This window comes from Pelobates fuscus, chromosome 13 (genome assembly GCF_036172605.1).
Source record: "Pelobates fuscus isolate aPelFus1 chromosome 13, aPelFus1.pri, whole genome shotgun sequence".
NCBI classification, from domain to species: domain Eukaryota; kingdom Metazoa; phylum Chordata; class Amphibia; order Anura; family Pelobatidae; genus Pelobates; species Pelobates fuscus.
The window spans coordinates 61310654-61332519 of record NC_086329.1 but is presented as its reverse complement, the minus strand read 5'-3'; the positions used below and the strand labels follow the sequence as shown (position 1 = coordinate 61332519).

General features: G+C 44.9%; 1 protein-coding gene across 2 annotated transcripts in view; it reads left to right on the top strand.

Moving 5' to 3' along the window:
- Positions 1-1153: 1153 nt before the first annotated feature.
- PALS1 (protein associated with LIN7 1, MAGUK p55 family member) overlaps positions 1154-21866 on the top strand; it is a 98833-nt gene continuing 78120 nt past the window's right edge. Inside the window, exon 1 of one of the 2 annotated variants that reach the window (XM_063439072.1) lies at positions 1154-1317. The gene's annotated coding sequence lies outside the window, so the exon portion shown is untranslated. The remainder of the gene's footprint in view (positions 1318-21866) is intronic. The other variant, XM_063439073.1, reaches the window with a different exon arrangement.

Here is a 21866-nt window from a genome sequence, read left to right as displayed (position 1 = left end):
CTGTTATCCTGATAGGCCAGGCTCTTCCCACCAGGTGGGTGGTTTCGGAGGAGGGGATACTATCATGATAGCTTACCTTAATCCCACGGACCCACGAGGAGAAGCCAACTCATCCCAGCCGCAAAAATTCTAAATAGTCCACATTCCCTGACGTTTTAAGGGGAGTAGATTTAAAGCAAAAGACACTCCATTATAAAAGGCCACCTTTTGCTTTTGTTCAGTGCCCTATTATGGTTCACTGGTTGTTCCCTCTAGTGCTATACTGATTTCTGTCAGTGTGTTTTGGTATTTGACTTGGCTTGTGTTATATATTGACTATTCTGCTTTCTGGTATCCTGATTCAGCTCATTTTCTAATTTATCCCGTTTTCTGGTTTCCTGACTCGGCTACTCATCGTTATCCTGATCTCTGGTTTTCCTTGACTTTGGCTATACCTCAACCTACTTTGTACCCCTACTTTATAATTAAATAATAATAACTATTCTATCTACATTAAACCCAGCCATTCTAAGGTCCGGTAATACGCTTTCTATTTGGGTTATATTCTGCGTGTTGGGTTCACTTGTCGTGACAATATGGTTGTTCGGGGAATGAGCACTATATTTCCAGCATAACCATATATATGCATACGCAAAAGTTACATCATTGAGGTCTGTGGGTGATCTTGCAAGACTTTGTGTCTTTATATCACTTCATTTCAGTGAAATTCCAACACCGTCATAATAAGTATTTCATAAATCTATCTTTATAAAATACTAATATTTTGGTGGATGTGGAGTGATAGTAGCGCTTTAAGAAGTGTACTAACTACAGCCATAAATTGAATCTTGCACACTGAATGCCGATTTATTCTCTACAAACAGCAGGGGGCAGCCTTCCACCAAAACTTCACTCCTATGAAGTACTATGGCCGTAATGATATGCATCGCACAATTACAGAGTCAACCCCCTTCGAGCGAAACTCTCCCCACGCTCTGGGTGCCCTGTGACAGCATCTATCACTTATAAAGTTTTTTAGGCGACGCCCAGCGCTGACACAGTTTCATTCCACAGCAGTGCGCGTGCGCAAAATCCCAAGCAAGGCCCCCCGAGCGCTGTCGTCGTCGCCCTGTCGCGCATGCGCAGTGCGCCGACCTGAAGTCTCTGTGTGTTTGGGAACCTCCCGCGTCCTGGCTCTCCCAGCGCGGACAGACGGCGTCACTGCGCCCAAGTTAAGGTAAGATTTGGGAGCGGAGTTCTCCTATGAGTGGCCCCTCAGTCTGCCTGTCTTGCTCTAATCAATAAAGGAAACATAGGAGCGGCTCCATATTGAGAGAGGTGAGATCCGCTTGTTTATTATACCTGTTGCTGTAGTCTTTCCTTCTGTTCCACAGGCAGTTTACCTCAGCCATAGACTTGTGAGAGGCCTTCCTATATAAAGCTTCACTTTGGCGTCTCAGCTGCTGTACATAACAGGTCCTTGGATGCTGATCCAGCGTCATAGGAATTGTAGTTCACATCATCTGGAGGTCCAAGTCCTGTGTCTTCACTGTTAGGCGATGAGTAGTTTGTATTACACATTTAAATGGCATTAAAGAAATTACACCTGCCATATGCTTATAGCTTTGTGGTCATATTGCAGAATCTTGGGCTGCCAGATCCACCATGGTCTACTGGGCACATATCCCTTTATACATACTAATGGCAATATATGATAAGTGCTGCCCTGTAGAATGTAGAATCCAAATATTGCAACAATGGAATCAAGTCATGAATCACCGAACACTTCCAAATCATGTGAAGTCTACATTCTTTTTAATGTACTGCACATCAGCATGAAGATGTGACAGATGATGTCTGGAAAAGCCTGGTCTATCTGGTAATCCTATAAGGAACCTTTATGTATACAGTCTTTGTGCCAAGGATTGAACATGTAGAAATATTATATAGCTATACATTACACTCCTTGAACACCAGTGTTCTGTTTGACAATTGAAGATGATCATCACTGTCATTCAGTTTGATTGTGTGTTGTTTTTCATAATTTGTTTTACGGGTTGTTGTGTGTTAGTTTTTGATGAAAATGTTCTGAAGACTGGAAATGCAAAAGAGGGCAGTTTCCTAATTTGCTATTTAGAATGTGGGTTGCATTTAAAATATTACTTTGTAATGGTTGGTCCCCTTGTATGCTCTAATTTGTGTATTGTATTTCATCTGCATAGGCAGTGGTATTCTATTGATCTATATTAAGAGTTCTATATAAGTATTCCTTTTCTTTATACCACTTTCAAAACTGTTGCTTTACTAGGTATACGTCCACACTGTTGATGTACTCGTTTCAAAATTGTAGTTTAAATTATTTAAAGTGGCACTTCATGCATCATACCTATTACAGAGTATTGTAGTGGTTATGATGCTATAAGGCTATGGGTACCATCTTACTTATTTTTTTTTTTTTGTTTAGGAGTAGTTTCTATCTAGCACCAACAGCCTGCCGCATTGGTGTAGTTAGAAAAAAAAAGGGGGACACAGCCCATAGGTTTACAGCACCATAACCAGTATAATGAGTCATTATAGTTATTGTCATTAGAGTGTATATATTGCTATAGCGTTTTAAGACTACGGTTAATTTTTATTTTTTATTTTTTTGTCATGGGTTTATGTATTTGGGAATAGCTTGATAAGTAACTTTTTCAGCTGTAAGTTATAAAACCATGGTAATTAAATTAGGATTTAATTGCCAATAAAAAGGTTTTACAAAATACCTTAAAGGGCACCCTTAAGTACCAAATGTAAACCTTACCTTTTCTGTGTTTGTAGTTGTCCCTAAGGATACCTGTAGTGCCTGTCATTCAGACAGCTTCCTATTTGGTATTCTCACACTCTGCATGAAGATGAGGAATGCTCCCTATAGAGATAAATTAGTATAATGCTTTGAGGAAATGTGAAACTCTGCAGACCCCCAATCCTTCTCTATGGGGAAGCATTGGTTTCACTGAGATGATCAGTGATGAAAGCTGGGGGATGAGTGGTATCTGCAGTGAATTGAAAGGGGAGTAATCTGTAGCTTATGTTTATAGGGGGTCATGTGCATTTAGTACATCTAACATTAGAAATACATGATTTTATTTTTAACGTTAGATTGGTTCTTCAAAAATTCTCATTTACATTGGTGAAAGCAGTGCTACTACTGTAGCAAACTATGTAATGTGAATAGGTGCCTGTGACTCGTTTCTATTGACCTGCCCTTTTAAAATGCAAATGAGCAGGAACAGTCTATACAAAAACAGTATTCACTGCTCCCTTTACACTCCTGAGTGTTAGTCTGACTCAGAGTAACATGTCACATCCTTATTTATTACATTGTGAATATCAAATTAAAAGGGACACAGCCCAAATACTAAATAAACATAAATTACTGTTTAGTCGATATACCCCAAACGAAAACTTGCATGTATGTAATTATGCATTTTTTTCCATTGAGGGTATGTCTAAAAACAGCTTTCAAAACCTGCAGTTCTCTTGTCTGCTGTCTTTGCACCAGCCCACCTCCGTACTGAAACAACTTTCGGAGCATGAGTCAATGTAAACCTTGCAGTAAATTAAGTGGTGCTTTATATGCATTTTAATCCAATTTAACTCCCAATTACATTTTATTGGCTTGTGTTAGCCATGGCTCAGATCAACTCTTCCACTGATCTGAATATGCTGCATAGCATACCTTCATACAGCAAGTGTCACATGTTTTGTGCGAAATATGTTTTAATATTGGCAATAATCAGTCTCTTAAACCAATATGGTTGATATTTTACATATGGCAGAGCTTATTATAGCGAATAATAATGCTCTTTTTTATTTTATCATATTGGTAGATTGTGTACAGTCTCAGTATGACTTGCAAACTACAGGACTGAATTTTTTTTTAATTTTTTTTTTTAAATGATATTTAAGGCAAGGTATGCAACTAGTGGCACACCTGTCAAACACATACAGAGAAGAAATCTTGAAAAAACAAAACAAAACATAATGGTCTCCACACAATGTAAATTATATGTGAATATATGACAGTTCACCTGAGACCATAAAACCTTGGATAGCAATGATAGGCTGTGAAATCTGGATTTTCTTTTCTTTTTCCTGTCTCTCGTTTTTTCAAACTGCACATACCGTATATACTCGAGTATAAGCCGACCCGAATATAAGCCGAGGCCCCTAATTTTATCCCAAAAAACTGGGAAAACTTATTGACTCGAGTATAAGACTAGGGTGGGAAATGCAGCAGGTACTGGTAAATTTCTAAATAAAATTAGATCCTAAAAAAAATATATTAATTGAATATTTATTTACAGTGTGTGTATAATGAATGCAGTGTGTGCGTATGTGTGTGTGTATGAGTGCAGTGTGTGCAGGGCCGGTGCAAGGATATTTGCCGCCGTAGGCAAAACATTTTTTGCCGCCCCCTCCCCCCCCATATGTCCTGACTTCCCCTCCTCCTCCCTCAGTGGTCCTTACCTCCCCACCCCCGTGTTCCTTCACTCCCCCCCCCCCAGTGGTCCTGACTCACCCCTCCCCTAGTGGTCCTTACCCTCCCCTCCCCTAGTGGTCCTTACTTCCCCCTCCCCTCCCATAGTGGTCCTTATCCCACCCCCCCCCCTCTCATAGTGGTCCTTATCCCCCTTCTCCCTCCCATAGTGTTCCTTATCCCCCCCCATCCCTCCCATAGTGGTCCATATACCCCCCCCCCTCCCTCCCATAATGGTCCTTATCCCACCCCCTCCCATAGTGGTCCTTATACCCCCCTCCCTCCCATAGTGGTCCTTATACCCCCCCTCCCTCCCATAGTGGTCCTTATACCCCCCCTCCCTCCCATAGTGGTCCTTATACCCCCCCTCCCTCCAATAGTGGTCCTTATCCCCCCCTCCCTCCCATAGTGGTCCTTATCCCCCCCCTCCCTCCCATAGTGGTCCTTATCCCCCCTCCCTCCCATAGTGGTCCTTATACCCCCCCCCCCTCCCATAGTGGTCCTTATACCCCTTTTTTTTATTATTCATTTTTTTATTATTATTTTATTTATATTTTTTTTTCGTCCCCCCTCCCTGCTTGATATATGGCAGGGAGGGGGGCTCTCCTTCCCTGGTGGTCCAGTGGCAGTTCAGTGGGGGGGAGAGGGGGGCTGGCAGAGCTGTACTTACCTTTCCTGCAGCTCCTGTCAGCTCTCTCCTCCTCTGCGCCGTCCGTTCTGCTCTTCTGTCAGCTCCCAGTGTAAATCTCGCGAGAGCCGCGGCTCTCGCGAGACTTACACTGGGAGCTGACCGAGGTGCTGAACGGACGGCGCGGAGGAGGAGAGAGCTGACAGGAGCTGCAGGAAAGGTAAGTACAGCTCTGCAAGCCCCCCTCTCCCCCCAGTCTGTATTATGGCAATGCAAATTGCCATAATACAGACTCTGACTCGAGTATAAGCCGAGTTGGGTTTTTTCAGCCCAAAAAATGGGCTGAAAAACTCGGCTTATACTCGAGTATATACGGTAATTAGTTTGATACAGACCTGAGGGATGGAATTCAGACTCTTTGTACAATACTAGTTAGTATATGCTTTAGGGGTTTTGGAGCATATAGTACCATTTTTTTTTTTGTAAAGATTCTTTATTTTTGTTTTATAACATTGTCTGGTACATAAGTATGGTCAAGACAGAAATTAAGAACAAAAAATTAACAAAGTATAGGTGGTGAGTGCCAACCCAATGAACTATGGGTGGTCCATAATTACAGTAAAAGTTGAAACAGGGTGGGGTAGTCTGGCTGGTGCTTGTTTACCCTTACAAAATGGGGTATAGCTCTGTCCAGTAACCAAGGCTCCTTCTGGTGGCAGTTTGCCTGGCCCTGGACCTGGGGGGGTTGGTATCTAGTGTGCCAGACTTTCTAACTTGGGTTAAGTGTAACGGTCGTTGGAGTTGGGTCCACAATGTGAGTGGGGTGAGAGTCTCCGTGAGGCTTCGGGGGTTTAAGTCATGGTTATGTTGACCTCATTTTCTCGGTTCTATGGTGATTTGGGTGTTTGGTCGGTGGACTTGTCGAGTGTTGTCGGTTTGCGAGGTGGTGGCAGTATGGTCACTGGGTGGCAGAAAGGTATAGAATAATGGGGTAAGGGATAGAGAATTGAGTTTAGAAAGGGAGGATAAGAGATTAGGGGGTGGACCACACTCCCTCGGGGGAAAGGAGCGGGGTCTGGATTGGTGCTAAGGCATCGTTCTTGTGTTGTGTTTCTTTTTTGTTTTTTTTTTATAATTCTTTATTTTTGCAACGGTATTGAGTAGACAATTTGAAAGGTTCGGCTCGTGCAAGAGCCCATTCGTTTTCCAGGTGATGACATGAATATACAAGTACGTCACAATACATGTTTTGGATTCGTTAAATAAAGACAGCATTGCTACTTTCATCCGTTGCCATTTTTACAAACGAATAACATAAAAAAAGAAGAAATGAAAAACATATTAAAAGAAAACTAAACTGCGGGCCGGGATACCGGTCATCTCGGCCCAACTGTGGTGGTTGGGGTAAGGCGGGGGGTGGGAGTGGGTATGGAGGGGATATGGGGGGGGAGGTCATATTTCGGTCTGTTGGTCGTATTTGCCTCTCCCGTCGGCTACCTTGCCTTTATCGGTCACTGTAGGTTTCCCAGGGTTCCCAAGTCTTGGTGAAGGCTTTGGTGGAGCCTTGTATTTGGGCCGTGAGTTTATCCATGAGATGGCATTCTTTTATCTTGTTGATCACTATTGTTACTGAGGGGGTGTCTTGTTGTAGCCAGGTTTGGGCTACTGCTCTCCTAGCCGCTAGAGTTATTTTATTAAGCAGTTGCTGGTTTGGTTTGGTCCAATCCTCTTGGGGTCTGGCTAGTAGGAATGACCATGGGTTTAGTGTTACATGTCTGTCCATAATTTGGGTTGACAGTGTTTGAATGGCCTTCCAAAATATTTTAATCTTGGGGCAGTGCCACCACATGTGGGCGTACGTCCCTTTGTCTCCGCAGTTGCGCCAGCAGAGGTCTGTGGGCGTTTTTTTCATGTGGTACAATTAAACAGGGGTGGTATTCCACCGGAACATTGTTTTGTACGACTGTTCCTGCATTGTGACGCAATGGAGGTTTTTGCGTTTGCCTCCCATATGTCCTGCCAGTCTATGCCCTCTAAGGTTTCCCCAAGACCGGCTTCCTATTTGTCGGTGTAGTGGAGGACGCCCCGTTCCCGCGTGGTGGAGCAGAGGTGGGAGTACAAGAGTGATATCATGCCCTTTTGGTAGCGTTCGGCTAGGCATATTTTTTTAAAGAATGTCAGTTTAGTTTTGGCCGCTATTTTAACAGACTCTTGGGCAGCATAGTTTCTTAGCTGGAGGTACCTGAAAAAATCTGCAGGTGTCAGAGTTGTTCTAGTTTGTAATTCCGTAAACGGAATTATTTAGTCTCCTATGTAGAGTTGGTGGACTCGTTGAAGGTCTGCCCTTTCTAGGCCTTTGAAATCTCTAGGTCTCATGCCTGGGATAAATGCCCTGTTTCGGTATATGGGAGTGAGGGGGGATGTCGTTGCTGTTTGTATTTTATAGCGTATTTTTCCCATAAAGGGATTGTTTGTGATAGCTGGGCAGGTGGTCCTCAGGAGTGCTCTATGCTCTTTCGGGGTCCAAATGTAGAACTGTGGAAGATCTGATTTCATGATCAGAGATTCCAGGACGACCCATCTCCTGGTTTCTGGAGGGGTATGCCACATTGCTATTTGTGTGAGGTGGGCTGCAATGTAATAGAAATGCAGGTGTGGTAGGCCCAGGCCTCCTCTCGCTTTCGGACGGTATAGTATATTGCGGGCTACTCTGTCTCTTGTTGTGCCAAATGAAGCGATCAATAGTCCGCTGTAATGGCTTTAGGTCGTTCTTCGTTATGGGGATGGGTAGGGCCTGAAATAGGAAGAGGATACGGGGTAGGATGTTCATCGTGACCGAATGAATCTTCCCGATCCATGATATTGGTTTGTCTGCCCAGGTCTCCATGTCCGCTATAAGTTTAGTGATTATGGGTGTATAATTTAATTTGTAAAGCGCCGCGGGGTCTGCCGGCAATTTAATGCCGAGGTAAGAGAGAGAGATTGGTGATATGTGTATGTGGTAGTCTGATGTGATTCGGGTGATCTCATTATGCGTGAGGAGGAGTGGGAGGGCACTGGATTTCTCCATGTTGACCTTGTAGCCTGATATTGTGCTATAGGTCCGTCGAAGGGGCATTAGTGCGTGTATGGAGTTGATGGAGGACGTCTTCCGCATATCCGGAAACTATGAATTCTTGGTCTGCTATCCTCAACCCCTGTAATTTCGGGGTGTTCCCTGATTGCCTGTAGGAGGAGTTCAAGAGTTAATACGAAAAGCAGCGGGGAGAGGGGGCAGCCTTGTCAATTACCGTTGTGTATGTTGAATCGTGGGCTGTTTGATCCTGTCAACTCTATTTGCGCTGTTACGTCTGTGTATAGTGCATGGACTGCCGTGATGTGGGGTGGGGGGGGAGAGTGTATGTTTAAGTGTTCCAACAGTATGAACATGTAAGGCCAGTTCACCCTGTCGAACGCCTTTTCATGGGAGAGGGCTATCGCTGGTGTTTTGGTTGTAGTAAGCATCCAGATTGTGTCGATGTTTCGTCTTGTATTTTCAAAAAGCTGACGAACCCCACCTGGTCTGCGTGAATGAGGCGAGGGAGGTGTGGGTTAAGTCGTGTCACAAGTATTTTGGCCAGAATTTGACTGCCATGGTTTATGAGTGAGATGGGTTGGTATGCCTCCGGTTGAGCATGGTCTTTATCTGGCTTGGGTAGCAGTACGATGTGTGCTTGTGTCATGTCCTTAGTAGGTGGGGTCCCTTCCATTAAATCGTGGAATAGGGTTTCCATGTGCGGGAGCAATTCCTCGCGGAAAGTTTTGTAATAGCTTCCCTCGTAGCCATCAGGGCCCGGGGCTTTGTTGCTCTTTAGAGAGGAGATGGCTACGTTAATTTCGTTTTTGGGGATTGGGGCTGATAGCTCAGCTATGGCTGCAGTATGGAGTTTGGGTAGTTTAAAGCGGCACTGTCATGCCGAATCCCGTTTTTTTTTTTTTTAACCCCCCTCCCGCCTCCACTACATCCAATTGACCCCCTAGTCACCCCCAAATGCCCCTAAGCCCCCCAGATTACCTATTTTTTTTTTTAATTCTTTATTTTATTCGTGCATAGTGGTAACAACCGTTTGCACTGCCACAACAGCTGGTGCAGACAAATACGTAAACATCTTAAAACATTAATATGGCATCAAAAACAGTGCACATTTTTTGATATTTGAGAGTCAAGACATACGGATTACAAGCACGATTTTTTAGTTTGCGCATGCGTAGTTACTTAGATCATTCTTTAAACTGTTTAACTAACGAGATATACATTTATATTTTGCTAGAACATGCATCTCTAACTGGCATTGATACATTTATGATAACATATCCACTCTGTACAACCTGCTGATAGTGCGAGTGATACTTAAAGGCTATTGGTCTGAGTAGAGTAAGTGTGCTTCCACGGTAGGTGCTATTCAGTTGAGAAGGAGAGGCTGTGCTACCCAGCTGATGGTGAGTCTTATCTAGGCACAGTTATGTTCTTAGATTTTGGGCATAGGGTCTGTCTGTCTGTCTGTGATCTAGTTAGTATGCTAAGGTACTTGCTAGCGGACAGATGAGGTTCTAGTGTCTAATAGCTACCCCCAGCTCCCTAGAGTAGGTTCAGAAACGGGCTACTTAAAGGTCACATATAAAGCAGCTATACCCAGGGCATTAATTAGGCAGCCTGTGGGCTTGTCACAGAAATGAGGGTTAACAGGCTTATGGGCCATCGCCGTAGTGCTAACGAGCCTGTTGGTTGAGTGGGCGTTGCTTTCAGTAATGTGGCGTGTAGTTGTGTCGTCTTTAAGTCAAAACATATACGCTATAGGCATACATCAATAAGAAAATACCTTAAAATAAGAAAACAAGAAAAACAAAAAGGAATTATGTGGAAAGTGAATTAAAAAGCTAACTGAAGAGCATATATACAAGCTTTGTTCATAGATGGGTAGCCTGAGTGGGGTCACCTAGCCTAAAAAGTGGCCGGGTGAGGTATTCCTCATATAACCGGGCATTTTCCCCTCGGGAACAGTAGGCATAGTATCAGATCAGTATGCCCCCATGCACCCTATACCAGAGGACGGCAGGCTTTCGGTATAGGTCTGAGAACGGTCATACAACAGCATTACTCGCCGTGCCCCAACAAGTTATGAGTTACACAGAATTACATAGTGGTTGCGAAGTCAGAGCAGTGTGTTATACAAGGGGACAGTCAAGTTATGCTAAGGTTATTGCTGGGACTTAAACAAGCTCGATAAATTTGAACAGCTTGCGGGCGTCGTGGTGCTCAAGAATAGCTGGCACTTTTTATGTTATGAGAAACAATAAAAATCATAGGGTAAAACAAGTTACATGAGTAAAGCGTATATGACAGCTATGCATATTGACATGTACTCATTATCTAGATTACACATTGCTAGCAATAAAACATTGAGATGAACATATAGGTAAACCAGTAAATGGGCTCATTTATGAGGCTGTGAGCGTTCATACAAAGTTAGCTGTAGTTAGGGTTAATTCTGCTTCGTGGCCACTGGGTACTGGTCGCACTGTAAAGACTCTTAGGGAACAGTTAGTTTTAATTTCTCTGCCAGGGAACTGGTGTACATTACGTGCTGTCCGTTTATCCTACACCTCTTGTGGGCCATCGGATCTTGGCAGGCTGTATGGTCAGTCAGCCGACGCCTGTTCTGCTGGGCTGTGGTCGCTGTGTGTGAGCCTCCTGGGCCAGTGTTCTCCCGCTTGTGTGCCACGGAGGGGCTCTCCAACTATGCCTCCCACCGGCATCGAGTCTCACTGCCCCCTGGTCTTCTTTACGGCCGACACCGTAAGTTTGCAGGTGCTTTGTTGCGCCTCGCTGGGTGAGGGTTGCTGGGGTCGCTGGGGTGCTGGTGAGTCGGCATGTTGCTCCCTGAGGCGTGGGGACGTGCCCGTTGGCGCCTCGGGTATCTGGTGCTGCTGCTCTCCGGCATCTTCGTACCCCGGGAGCCATCTTGGAGCCGCCGGGTTGATGGGCGGATCCAAGCTTCCACCTTCCTCATCGCCCTTCTGTACGTCCGTACCTCGGTATAGTGCTTGGCCCAGAGGCCGGCGCGCATCTGGTCATGGAACATCCATGTATCCGCAGGAGGCTTAGTGCGCACACGTGTGAGGGTCGGCTGTGAGTGAGCCGCCATCTTGTTTGGGTCCAGGCAGGCCCGACTTGCTTTGGGTGCCCTTGCATGGTCATGCTTGATTGCGGGGGTGTTCGCCCCCATCGAGGACCGGGATATCCCCCGCCGGTTCAGAGGGGGGGGGGTAGCAGGGCTATGCTGTATCTGGGCTGTTGTGTTGGTCCCCTGCCTAGGGATCGGCCGACTCCCTCGGGCCGTAGGTTCCCTTCCACTACAGGCCACATGGTCGGCCGCATGGTCTGCCCGGGCCATTCCGCCTCACTTTGGTGCCAGTCTGGTATCATTCTGTTCCTCTAGGTTTCGTGAGACGGATTCTGGTTATCTGGAGCCGCCAGCGTTAACGGACCTGTCGGTTGTCGCTGATTTGTGTTTAGTTTTGCTGGAGCTCTGAGATTGTGCGTCCGGCCATCTTGGCTTTCAGGCCCCGCCCCCCGATGACCTATTTTTAAATCTGTATTTTCTGCCCTGATCTTTATTCAGGGCGCCGCCATCTTTGTGTGGGTAGGTGAAGTCCCTGTGGGACACGTCATCTACCCACACTACACAGACTGTGAGATTCCCGCACATGCCCAGTGAAACACCTGGACATGCGAACGGGAATTTCATCTATTCATTCATTCATCAGACAGACGAATGAATGAATAGAAAAAATCAGATGAACAAACTAACACTGTGTATCAGTGTTCGTTTGTTCGTTCAGTTTATTACAAGGAGGGAGCTACCGGCGTGCAGCTCCCTCCTTGTAATATGTAAAGACAGAAGCGGTGGGGAGCTGTGCTCCCCACCACTTCATAAGCCCCCCAGATCCCCCCCTCACTCTATGGGGGTCAATATGACCCCCATAATAGCACAAGGGAGATTAAAATCTCCCCAATGCCCCTACTCGCTATACCGCGAGTAGGGGCATGTCCACTAAACAGTGAGCAGCCTGTGGCTGCTCACTGTAAAAAAATAAATGGTAATAAGGGGGACCTACTGTGGGACCTAAATGGTAATAAGTAACTAATAAAATAATAAGGGGGGGGACCTACTGTCCTCCCCCCCGGCCCCCACCCCTGCGCGGTGGGTGGGGGCCCTAATAAAATAATAAGGGGGGGGACCTACTGTCCTCCCCCCCCTGGCCCCCCCCCCTGCGCGGTGGGTGGGGGCCCTAATAAAATAATAGGGGGGGGACCTACTGTCCTCCCCCCCCCCCTGGCCCCCACCCCTGCGCGGTGGGTGGGGGCCCTAATAAAATAATAAGGGGGGGAACCTACTGTCCTCCCCCCCTGGCCCCCACCCCTGTGCGTTGGGTGGGGGCCCTAATAAAATAATAAGGGGGGGGGACCTACTGTCCTGGCCCCCACCCCTGAGCGGTGGGTGGGGGCCCTAAATAAAGATAGGGGGGGGACCTACTGCCCTCCCCCCCTGGCCCCCACCCCTGAGCTGTGGGTGGGGGCCCTAAATGACCCCCCCCCCCATCAAGGTGACTAGGGGTCCCAAGCCCCTAGTCACCCTCCCCCCCAACCCAAAACATTCTAACCCCTACCTACCCCCCTCACCCTAAAAATAGTGAGGGGGGAATAAAATAACTAACCTGTAAAAAAAAAAAATTAAATAAATTTTATTAGGGCCCCCACCCACCGCGCAGGGGTGGGGGCCAGGGGGGGAGGACAGTAGGTCCCCCCCCTTAATATTTTATTAGGGCCCCCACCCACTGCGCAGGGGTGGGGTCCAGGGGGGGAGGACAGTAGGTCCCCCCCCCTTATTATTTTATTAGGGCCCCCACCCACAGCGCAGGGGTGGGGGCCAGGGGGGGAGGACAGTAGGTCCCCCCCCCCTTATTATTTTATTAGGGCCCCCACCCACAGCGCAGGGGTGGGGGCCAGGGGGGGAGGACAGTAGGTCCCCCCCCTTATTATTTTATTAGGGCCCCCACCCACTGCGCAGGGGTGGGGGCCAGGGGGGGAGGACAGTAGGTTCCCCCCCCCTTATTATTTTATTAGGGCCCCCACCCACCGCGCAGGGGTGGGGACAAGGGGGGGAGGACAGTAGGTCCCCCCCCCTTATTATTTTATTAGGCTGCTCACTGCTTACTAGACATGCCCCTACTCGCGGTATAGCGAGTAGGGGCATATTATTTACTAATACTAAGTAATCTTTACTTAGTATTAGTACATTTGGCTGAAAGACCAATTCAGGTCTTTCAGCCTTTTAGTAGATAGCTCCCTGATACCGTGGGAATTAGGGAGTTATCTACTAAGCGGCTGCAAGATGCAGCCACAGCAATGAATAGAATCGGAGTTTCATTCATTAGAATGAAATTCCGATACGAACAAAGTACCGAATTGCATCCTAACACCAATGGAGAAACTCTTCTCATTCTGTTAGGATGCAATTCGGCAGTTTTGCCAGCGTTCTGTCTAAGTGACAGGACTTTCGGCAATACTGACAGGAAGTATTGTGGGAACAGGGAGGAAAGCTAGGGATCATGGGAAAATTGCTCTGACCAGCGGAAATGAAGCACACTTTGCTCCTCCGCTGGTCAGAGCTGGTCAAGCGGAGGAATCCTCCATAAGGCAAAGAGTCCCTACTTTGTCTTATAATTTTAAAGAAAACTAAAGAAGACTGGAAGAAAAGAATAACAGATCCCGAGAGAGGGGGAGAAGAGGAAGAGATTGAGGAAAGGTAAGTTCGGCATGACAGTGCCGCTTTAAGGCATGCTAGGAATTCTGATGTTCTCTGGCAGACGGCCGTAGTTGGTGTGCTGCCTTGGGGTGTGTGGTTGTATAGGGCTTCATAGAAGGAGGTAAAGACCTGCGTTATCTCCGTCGGCGTGGATTTCATGGTGCCATCTGGGCCTCGCATGGACGTAATGTGTGGGCGTTGTGTTCTGGGGATTAGTGTGCGGGCCAGCAGAGTATCCATTTTATTTGATTTGTCGTAGTACGTCCGTTTAGTCTATGTCAGTGCCCTTGCTGTGTCGTCTATCAGCAGTTGTCTAATGGATATGCAGGTGTTGTGTAGGTGTTGAAGTGTTTGTGGGTTTGGTCTGTTTTGTGGCGCTGTTCCGCTTTACGGAGGGTGTCTAGTAGCTGGTGAGTTTTGGGGTTTTGATTTTTTTTTTTCTTGTGCGTCGCTATTTTGATGAGGTGGCCTCGGATTACAGCTTTGTGTGCTGCCCAGACTGTCATCGGGACTTCTGGTGTCAGATTTTCTGCGAAGTATGTATTTAATTGTTTCTGTACATCTGCTACAACTAGCGGGTCTTTTAGAAGGGAGGTATTGAGCCTCCATGTCCATGGGGTGGGGCTGAATAGGCTGTCCAAATAGATTGCAATGTCTGCGTGGTCGGACCAGGCAATGGAGCCTATTTCCGTTTTTTTTTCGTGAAGCCCGCTTGGTTAGTCAGAAAGATGTTAATGCGCCAGTAGGTGTCATGGGGGGAAGAGTAGTAGGTATAGTCTTTATGACTGTGGTGTTGTGCTCTCCACGCGTCTATTAGACCCATTTTATGGATGAAGTTATGTAGTTGTTTATCTTGAGCACCCATGCCGTGGGATCTGGCTAGTCCCGGGGCGGGAGCTTCTGTCGACTGCTGGGGAGGGGGTAGCGTTAAGGTCACCTCCTAGTATTACCACTCCACCATGTAATGACAGGACTGTGTCTGTCATTTGGTTCCAGAATTGTGGGGAGGGGGTTTTAGGGGCGTATATGTTGATCAAGTGTATGGTTTGTGAGTAGATTCGGCCTGTCACTATTATGTATCTGCCCTCTGGGTCATTTACCACGTGGGTAAGGTGTATAGGGCATCGATTGTGGACTAGGATAATTACCCCATTTCGTTTTTGGAAGGCTCGTGCCTCTGCGGCTACACGGTAGGTATGGTCGCGGTGGGAGACCTGGGCGGACCTAGGTAGGTGCGTCTCCTGCAGGAACGCGATGTCTGGATTTAGTCTCTTCAATTCTCTGAATAGCGTGCGCCTCTTGCATGGGGCGTTGAGGCCCTTATCATTGAGTGAGGATACTTTTATTGTCATGATGTTGGGTTGAGAGTGTCTCTAATGAAGTAGAGATGTTGGGTCATGACGCAGGCATGGCCCTCTCCCACCTCTGCTCCCCAGGCCCTTTGCGTGGATGGGATTCCCGTCGGGAGGAAGTCAATGTATCAATTAGTGACCAAATTATGTTTAGGGTAGGGGTTGGGTTGCATTGTAGAGACGTAGATTTTGGGATGGGGTAAAGGGGTAGGATAGGGGGAAGGGGGGTGCAGGAGGGGTACAAGTGTACCTGTCTGGTCTTGTGTCTTGCCAGACTGTGGGGGGGGGTACCTGGACCCTAGCCTTCTTCAGGTCTCTTCCCGTCTGGGGGGGGTCTGGGTCATGAACCAAGTCACCGGGGGTGACCCCTATACCATTAAACTTATTATTATATGTCGAGTGTCGATAATGTCCAGGACAAGTTGTGGGTGTTGGTTTACCCTTTTTTGTCACCGTTTTCTAGAGGACTAGGCTGCTGTGATTGTTTGGCTGAGGGGTATATGGTCCTCATAGTCGAGCCATTTCTTGGCACCGTAGTAGAAATCACGAGTTGGAGGGGGAGGCTGGAGAGGGATGCACTGCCCTGTTGGACACCCAGAGTTAGATAAAAAAGTAATTATGTGTGTAGGCGGATAGAGTAGATATGGCCTAGTAAGTTTTCCTAGTATGAAGGTGATCTACTGGAGGGGTAATGCGCTAGAAGCGCCGATGCTGTACCTGTGTAGGGGGGGTGCTGTAACCTGTCAACCTCGTATTCTGTGTTTTACATACGCATGGCACGTAAGGGTACTTTGGGGCGCTGAACTTATCCTGTGCGCATCCATGTCCAGCCTGACCTGTGCTACATCCACTCCCCGTTAGCACTGCTTGGTATGTCGCCTTGTCACCTAGTGTGTTCCCTGACGGTAGGTTGTCGTGTGAGGTGGGGTGGGTTGTTGGGGGGGGGGGGGGGGGGGGGGGGGGGGGGGGGGGCTCTGCGTCGAGTTTAAGCCAAGGTCATCAGTACATAATTTGCATTACAGGTATCTCATATACATTCAGTTATATCTCATCATCGGTTACTTTGATGTAATACTAGGCCATCTGCACGCAGTGCGTGGCTTCCTGCCGATCTGTGTTACTGGTCTACCGTGTTACATTTTCGTTAGCTATCGGCATTGCTTAGTAAGTGGCCCAGTGGGCGTGAGTGTAGCTGGTCCTGCTGTGTCTGACTTTGTTCTTCTTTAGTGTGGTACCTCCCATGGTGCTGTGGGTGCGCTCCCGTCCTTGCGGTCTAGCCTATCGGAGTGTGGGTGTTGGCGAGTGTGCCCTTGCTCCACACAAAGTGTGATGTTTATTGAAGTCTTTTCAATAGATTCCAATAGAATCACTAATGGCAAAACTTCTCCTACTGTTATTGTGGCTTGCTGTGAGATTTTAGAAGGGCAAAATACAGTATAAGTAAAGGAATAGCTTCTTCTGATTCTGAGATAGATGATTGGTATTTTGTGATAAAGAAGGGAGTTATTGAGGATTATTCTTCTGAACATTTGTGATTAACCCCTTAAGGAACAAATTTCCGGAATAAAAGGGAATCATGACATGTCACACATCATGTGTCCTTAAAGGGTTAAAGGTGATCATTTTGAATCACTCAGCCTTCAAAAAAATATATATAAATATATATTTTAGATGAGATTTGTTTGCACCTTTAGGCAGACATTTCAGCTACACATTGGATTATTTAAGCCTACATTTTGAGATTCTTTCAATTGACATTGAAGTCCTGGCAATCCGCACTTAAGTGAATAGCCTCTAATAAGCGAGCTCTGTCATGTACATTGTCTGGATTTCCCAGGAGAAGCACCCCAAAGAGGTTGGGTGGATCAGTCAAGTTCTTACATGTTGGATAAAACAGGGGCTAGGTGCAGCACCTAGAATAGTTCTAATTTGGATATCTGCAACGACAAGGAAAACGAACTGGAAAAACTGATAGTGTAGTATATTAAAGCATATGTCTAATCTTAAGAAAGTTAATGCCAGGAAACAGAGTGAAGGGCACTTTTCAAGTCTGCTGTGATATCCAGGTTATCAAGCAGTGAAGGGCACATTTCAAGTCTGCAAGGATAGCCAGTATATTGAACAAGCTCCCTGTGGATTTAAGGTTGCGATTTTATGCCTGTAAAACTTAGTAAGTTTCCATCTCTGTACCAGAACCCGCTTTGGAAACATGGAAATCCTCCTACTCGGACTCCTAGTTTAGATTTCAGGTGTGCTATGTCTATTTTTCTTCAATCTTTGAAAAATGAATTAATAACATGCTTTGCAAACAGGACATGGCAAACCTCCCACCCCTTTCATGTGACTTGGAGATGAGGACTGAAAAGATATATTAAAAAGGACTTCACTGATTCTTCATATTTCCTGGAATTTTGTTTTTAATGAAATATACTTCTCATAGTAACACTAGGGTTTTCTGAGTTAAATTTTAAGCCCTGTGTTGTTTTCTTGGTGACTGTTTACGTTGCTTTTTTTTTTTCCATGTTTAACCCCTTAAGGATACATGACATGTGTGACATGTCATGATTCCCTTTTATTCCAGAAGTTTGGTCCTTAAGGGGTTAAGAAACTTTGTAGGGGGTTATGGTGCTGTGAACTTATTAAATATCATTTTCTACCCTATAGAGGCTATAGTGGTTATGCTGCTTGTGTGCTCATTTAACCCCTTAAGGACACATGACATGTGACATGTAATGATTCCTTTTTATTCCAGAAGTTTGGTCCTTACGGGGTTAAAAAAAAAGTAAATGTAAAGTATTGTCGGTCATAGATTCTTTAAGATAAAATTAATATTTGTGTATTTTCTAGAAAATCTATGACTTCGTCTAACTGTAATACCTGACTATATTGTCTGTTTGGCATACCTTTAACTCCATAAGGACACATGACATGTGACATGTCATGATTCCCTTTTATTCCAGAAGTTTGGTCCTTAAGGGGTTAAAGAGACTAGACCCTATAATCATTTTATTTCACGAACTGGTTAAAGTGGATTAGCATTTTATTTTCCGTGAATGCGTCAATTTGTGGGAATTTTTTTTTTTTGGCTCTTGATGGCAATAAAAAAAAAGTTGTTGAGGTCACTAGTTCAGTGGGAATTTACAAGATGGAATTGTCCCTTCAACTCAATCTCTCGTTTGCCTAATCCAGAATATATATCTTTCCCTCTCCCCAGATTGTAGAACATAGCATCCTTCACTATAGAGCATTTACTACATCTCCGGGTGACTGTGTTAGGGGGGTAGGTGTGACTAGGAGGCTGTTTATTAACCATGTATACCGAACCATCCTCTTCCAGTGCCCCTTTACTATTTCTAATATAACACCAGGCTCGACAAATCCCAGGTGTTGTATTATAAATAGTAAAGGGGCACTGGAAGACAAGGGTTCGGTATTTTTTAGTAGGGCATATCGGACATTTGATATTTGTTTTATTCATACCTGAGAACTGCTGTGGCAGCTCCCTGCTTCCACTACTTCTGCCTGGAATTTTCTCTGGAGAGCTAAAAGAAGCTGGGAGTAGTTGAAGTGACGGTTAGTTTACCTTGTTTCCAATGCCGCATTGTCCAATATGCTCTTTCTGTGGCTGGCCCGAGCTTGATCATCTTAGCCAATTCAATACTTTCCCCAATCAGATTGTCTTTTCAGACTGTAAAAGCAGAGTTTTACTCTATTTTATGTAAGCGCCTTATATGACAGCCACTTGAACCACTTGCTTAAAGTGCTTCAGAACACTTCAAAAAGAGTGTCTGAAAATGGGCAAAACTGCATACCCATTGGTTAGTTCCTGCTCCGTTCTCAAACAAGTTTTGCTCACTTGTGCCATCACAGTAAGAAACTATACTATTTGTATATCCGACCAGATCCTGTTCATATGGGCAGTCCAAATGTGATATGCTAGCAAGTTCCCACTGCACGAGAGACATAGCAACCCCAGTTAAAGGGACACTGTAGGCACCCAGACCACTTTAATTCATTGAAGTTGTTGGGTGCTGTGTCCCTGTTAGTGCTGCAATGTAAAACAGCACTAGAGGGCTTTTGGAATCGTAACTGACTTTTGCTCTGATATCTGACGCTGGACGTCCTCACGCTCTGCATGAGGACATCCAGTTTCAGATTTGTCACCATAGGAAAGAATTGATTCAATGCTTTCCTATTAGAAGGTCTAATGCGCGTACGGCATTTGCCGCGCATGCGCATTAGACCCCATTCAACGTGGGAAGAAGGAAGGGTGGAGCTTTGATCCAGCACCAAGGTATCTTGGCGCTGGGATCAGGTAACTCTCTTTATTTACTGGGTGGGAGGGGGGAGGCAGAGGGATCGGTAGTGCCAGGAATACAGCTTTGTATTTCTGGCACTACTGTATCCCTTTAATGGCTTCAGCTTTCTTTGGGCCTCATTAGCGAGGTGTAGGTGCATGTCTGGTTTGTTCTTTTAATTTTGGGAAACCCTAAGCTAAAGCAGCGAAACAAAAACAGATATGATAATAATGAGAACTACAATAAAATTTTGTTTTTGGCATACTTATATGCCTATGGTCTCTCTATGTTTTTATTTAGTTAATAACCTTGTAAGTTTTGTTTTGGCAACATGATGTCATTTCTGTTTATTTTTGGTTTTAATACCATTGTGTTAGCATGTTACTATTTTAGCGAAGTGTTTGATCAGCTCATAATGTGAATAGCGTACTAGCTTACTCTGAGATTCTATTTCTCCCTCCTCTTTTTATTCTATTTTTTTTTTTTTTTGCTTTTTTAGTATAAAATTTTTGTTTTTATATTCAACTGACCTCCTCCACAAAGGTTGTCCAGTTTCTTGCTGGGAAAATGTTCCTTCTGGCAGCCCCAGATGTAAGTTTCTTCCTGATTCACACAGTCATGTGTGGTATATGTCAGACACAGTAAAAATAGGGATTTCACATCTTGCATTTTCAGGTTTTTTAATCGCAATGCTTAATTTAAGCAGTGTCTTTTAACACCATTTTTCATTTACATCAACCATTCATAAATGATGGTGTTAGTCTCAGTAAAACTAATTTAACCCTTTCGATTGGAGAGGGCTCAGTATGTGGAGTCTATAGGTACACCCCTTGTGGTGCCACCACTAATTGGTAAATGTAGTAAGGTTACAAAGCAAACCAAAGTGGCGTTATGGGGGCCCATTTTTATTAATAATAAAAAAATAAACAGAAGTAGTCCGATACCAGACAAGGGGTCAGACCAGACACCAGTAGGGAGTCATTAAAAACTATTTTGTGTCCTAAATGTCACTAAACTGTATAGTGTCAGTGTTTCTGTGCTGAAGATATGTTTAAATAGCCCCATCTGTGTTGAATGCACATCACCAACTTAATGTGCCCCTGCCCATCTCCATGCAGATGCACAAGTAGGCGGCAGAAGAATTACACAATAGTTGACCTACAAGGAACTGAGATGGTGGCACGGTCTTGCATGACAACACAAAATGGATTTCTACTTTTAACTTAATTTTTCAGAGTTCAAAAATATTTTTTTTGGGTGCAGCGGGTGTTAAATATAGAGGATAAATAAACGTATAATGTTAAAATTAGTGGGAAATGACAATTCCTCTCAATGCATAATCTATATAATCCATTAAAAATAGGGACATATTCACCACATAGGTTTAATTTAATGAGAGAGCATGAATTTCACAAAAACATGGAATTTCTGAAAAATACTGACATTAAGGAGTTTGCTTGAATTGTTATAATAAACACTCATGAATTTGGGGGGAGGGGGAGTTTTTATCATGCTGGTAACATGCAGAAATCGCATACATTGTAAAACACCTTTTTGTAGAAGGGAATTTCTTTGCTCTGGTCTTTCTTAGCTATTTTCCAGGCTTACTAAAAGTTGCCATAGGAACCAATGATCTTAATGTCAGCAATGTTCCTGGAATCTCATGTGAGTGAAGCTCTTTTCCTGCAGCCTGCAGAGTATCCCTTCTGTATATGATATTTACAGTAACTCTTTCATGGTACCAAGTAAACTTTTTAAAATTTAGGTCACAATGATAACTTTCAAAGCAACATCAAAAATCAAGACACCAATATGTCACTCCTGGTTTTCTCTCTTCTATATTTTATAGATGCTGTAGCTCTCTTTTAGTGTCTTAAAAGGAAACTAATGTAAAAAAATAAAATTAAAATAAAATTCTTAAACCTGCCTTTATTCCAGGACAAAGACTGACTCCTCACTGCAAGCCCAATTCTCCTTTGGTGAAGTTATCATGACTGATGACTTATGTTTCATACAGAAGGATTTTAACACATGTGGTACATGAGATGCAATCTCAACTATCTGCCACTCCGGTTCTTCAATGTAAGAAACATTGAATCCAGTAGTACTCAACAGAAAAGCATTGGGTGCACACAGTGTCCAGGGCAGCATAGTCTGCATGCTGACATCCGACATCAAATAGTCAATAACTGAATCTATTTGTTGTAAATCTATAGTTACTGTCTGACAGCCACTGGT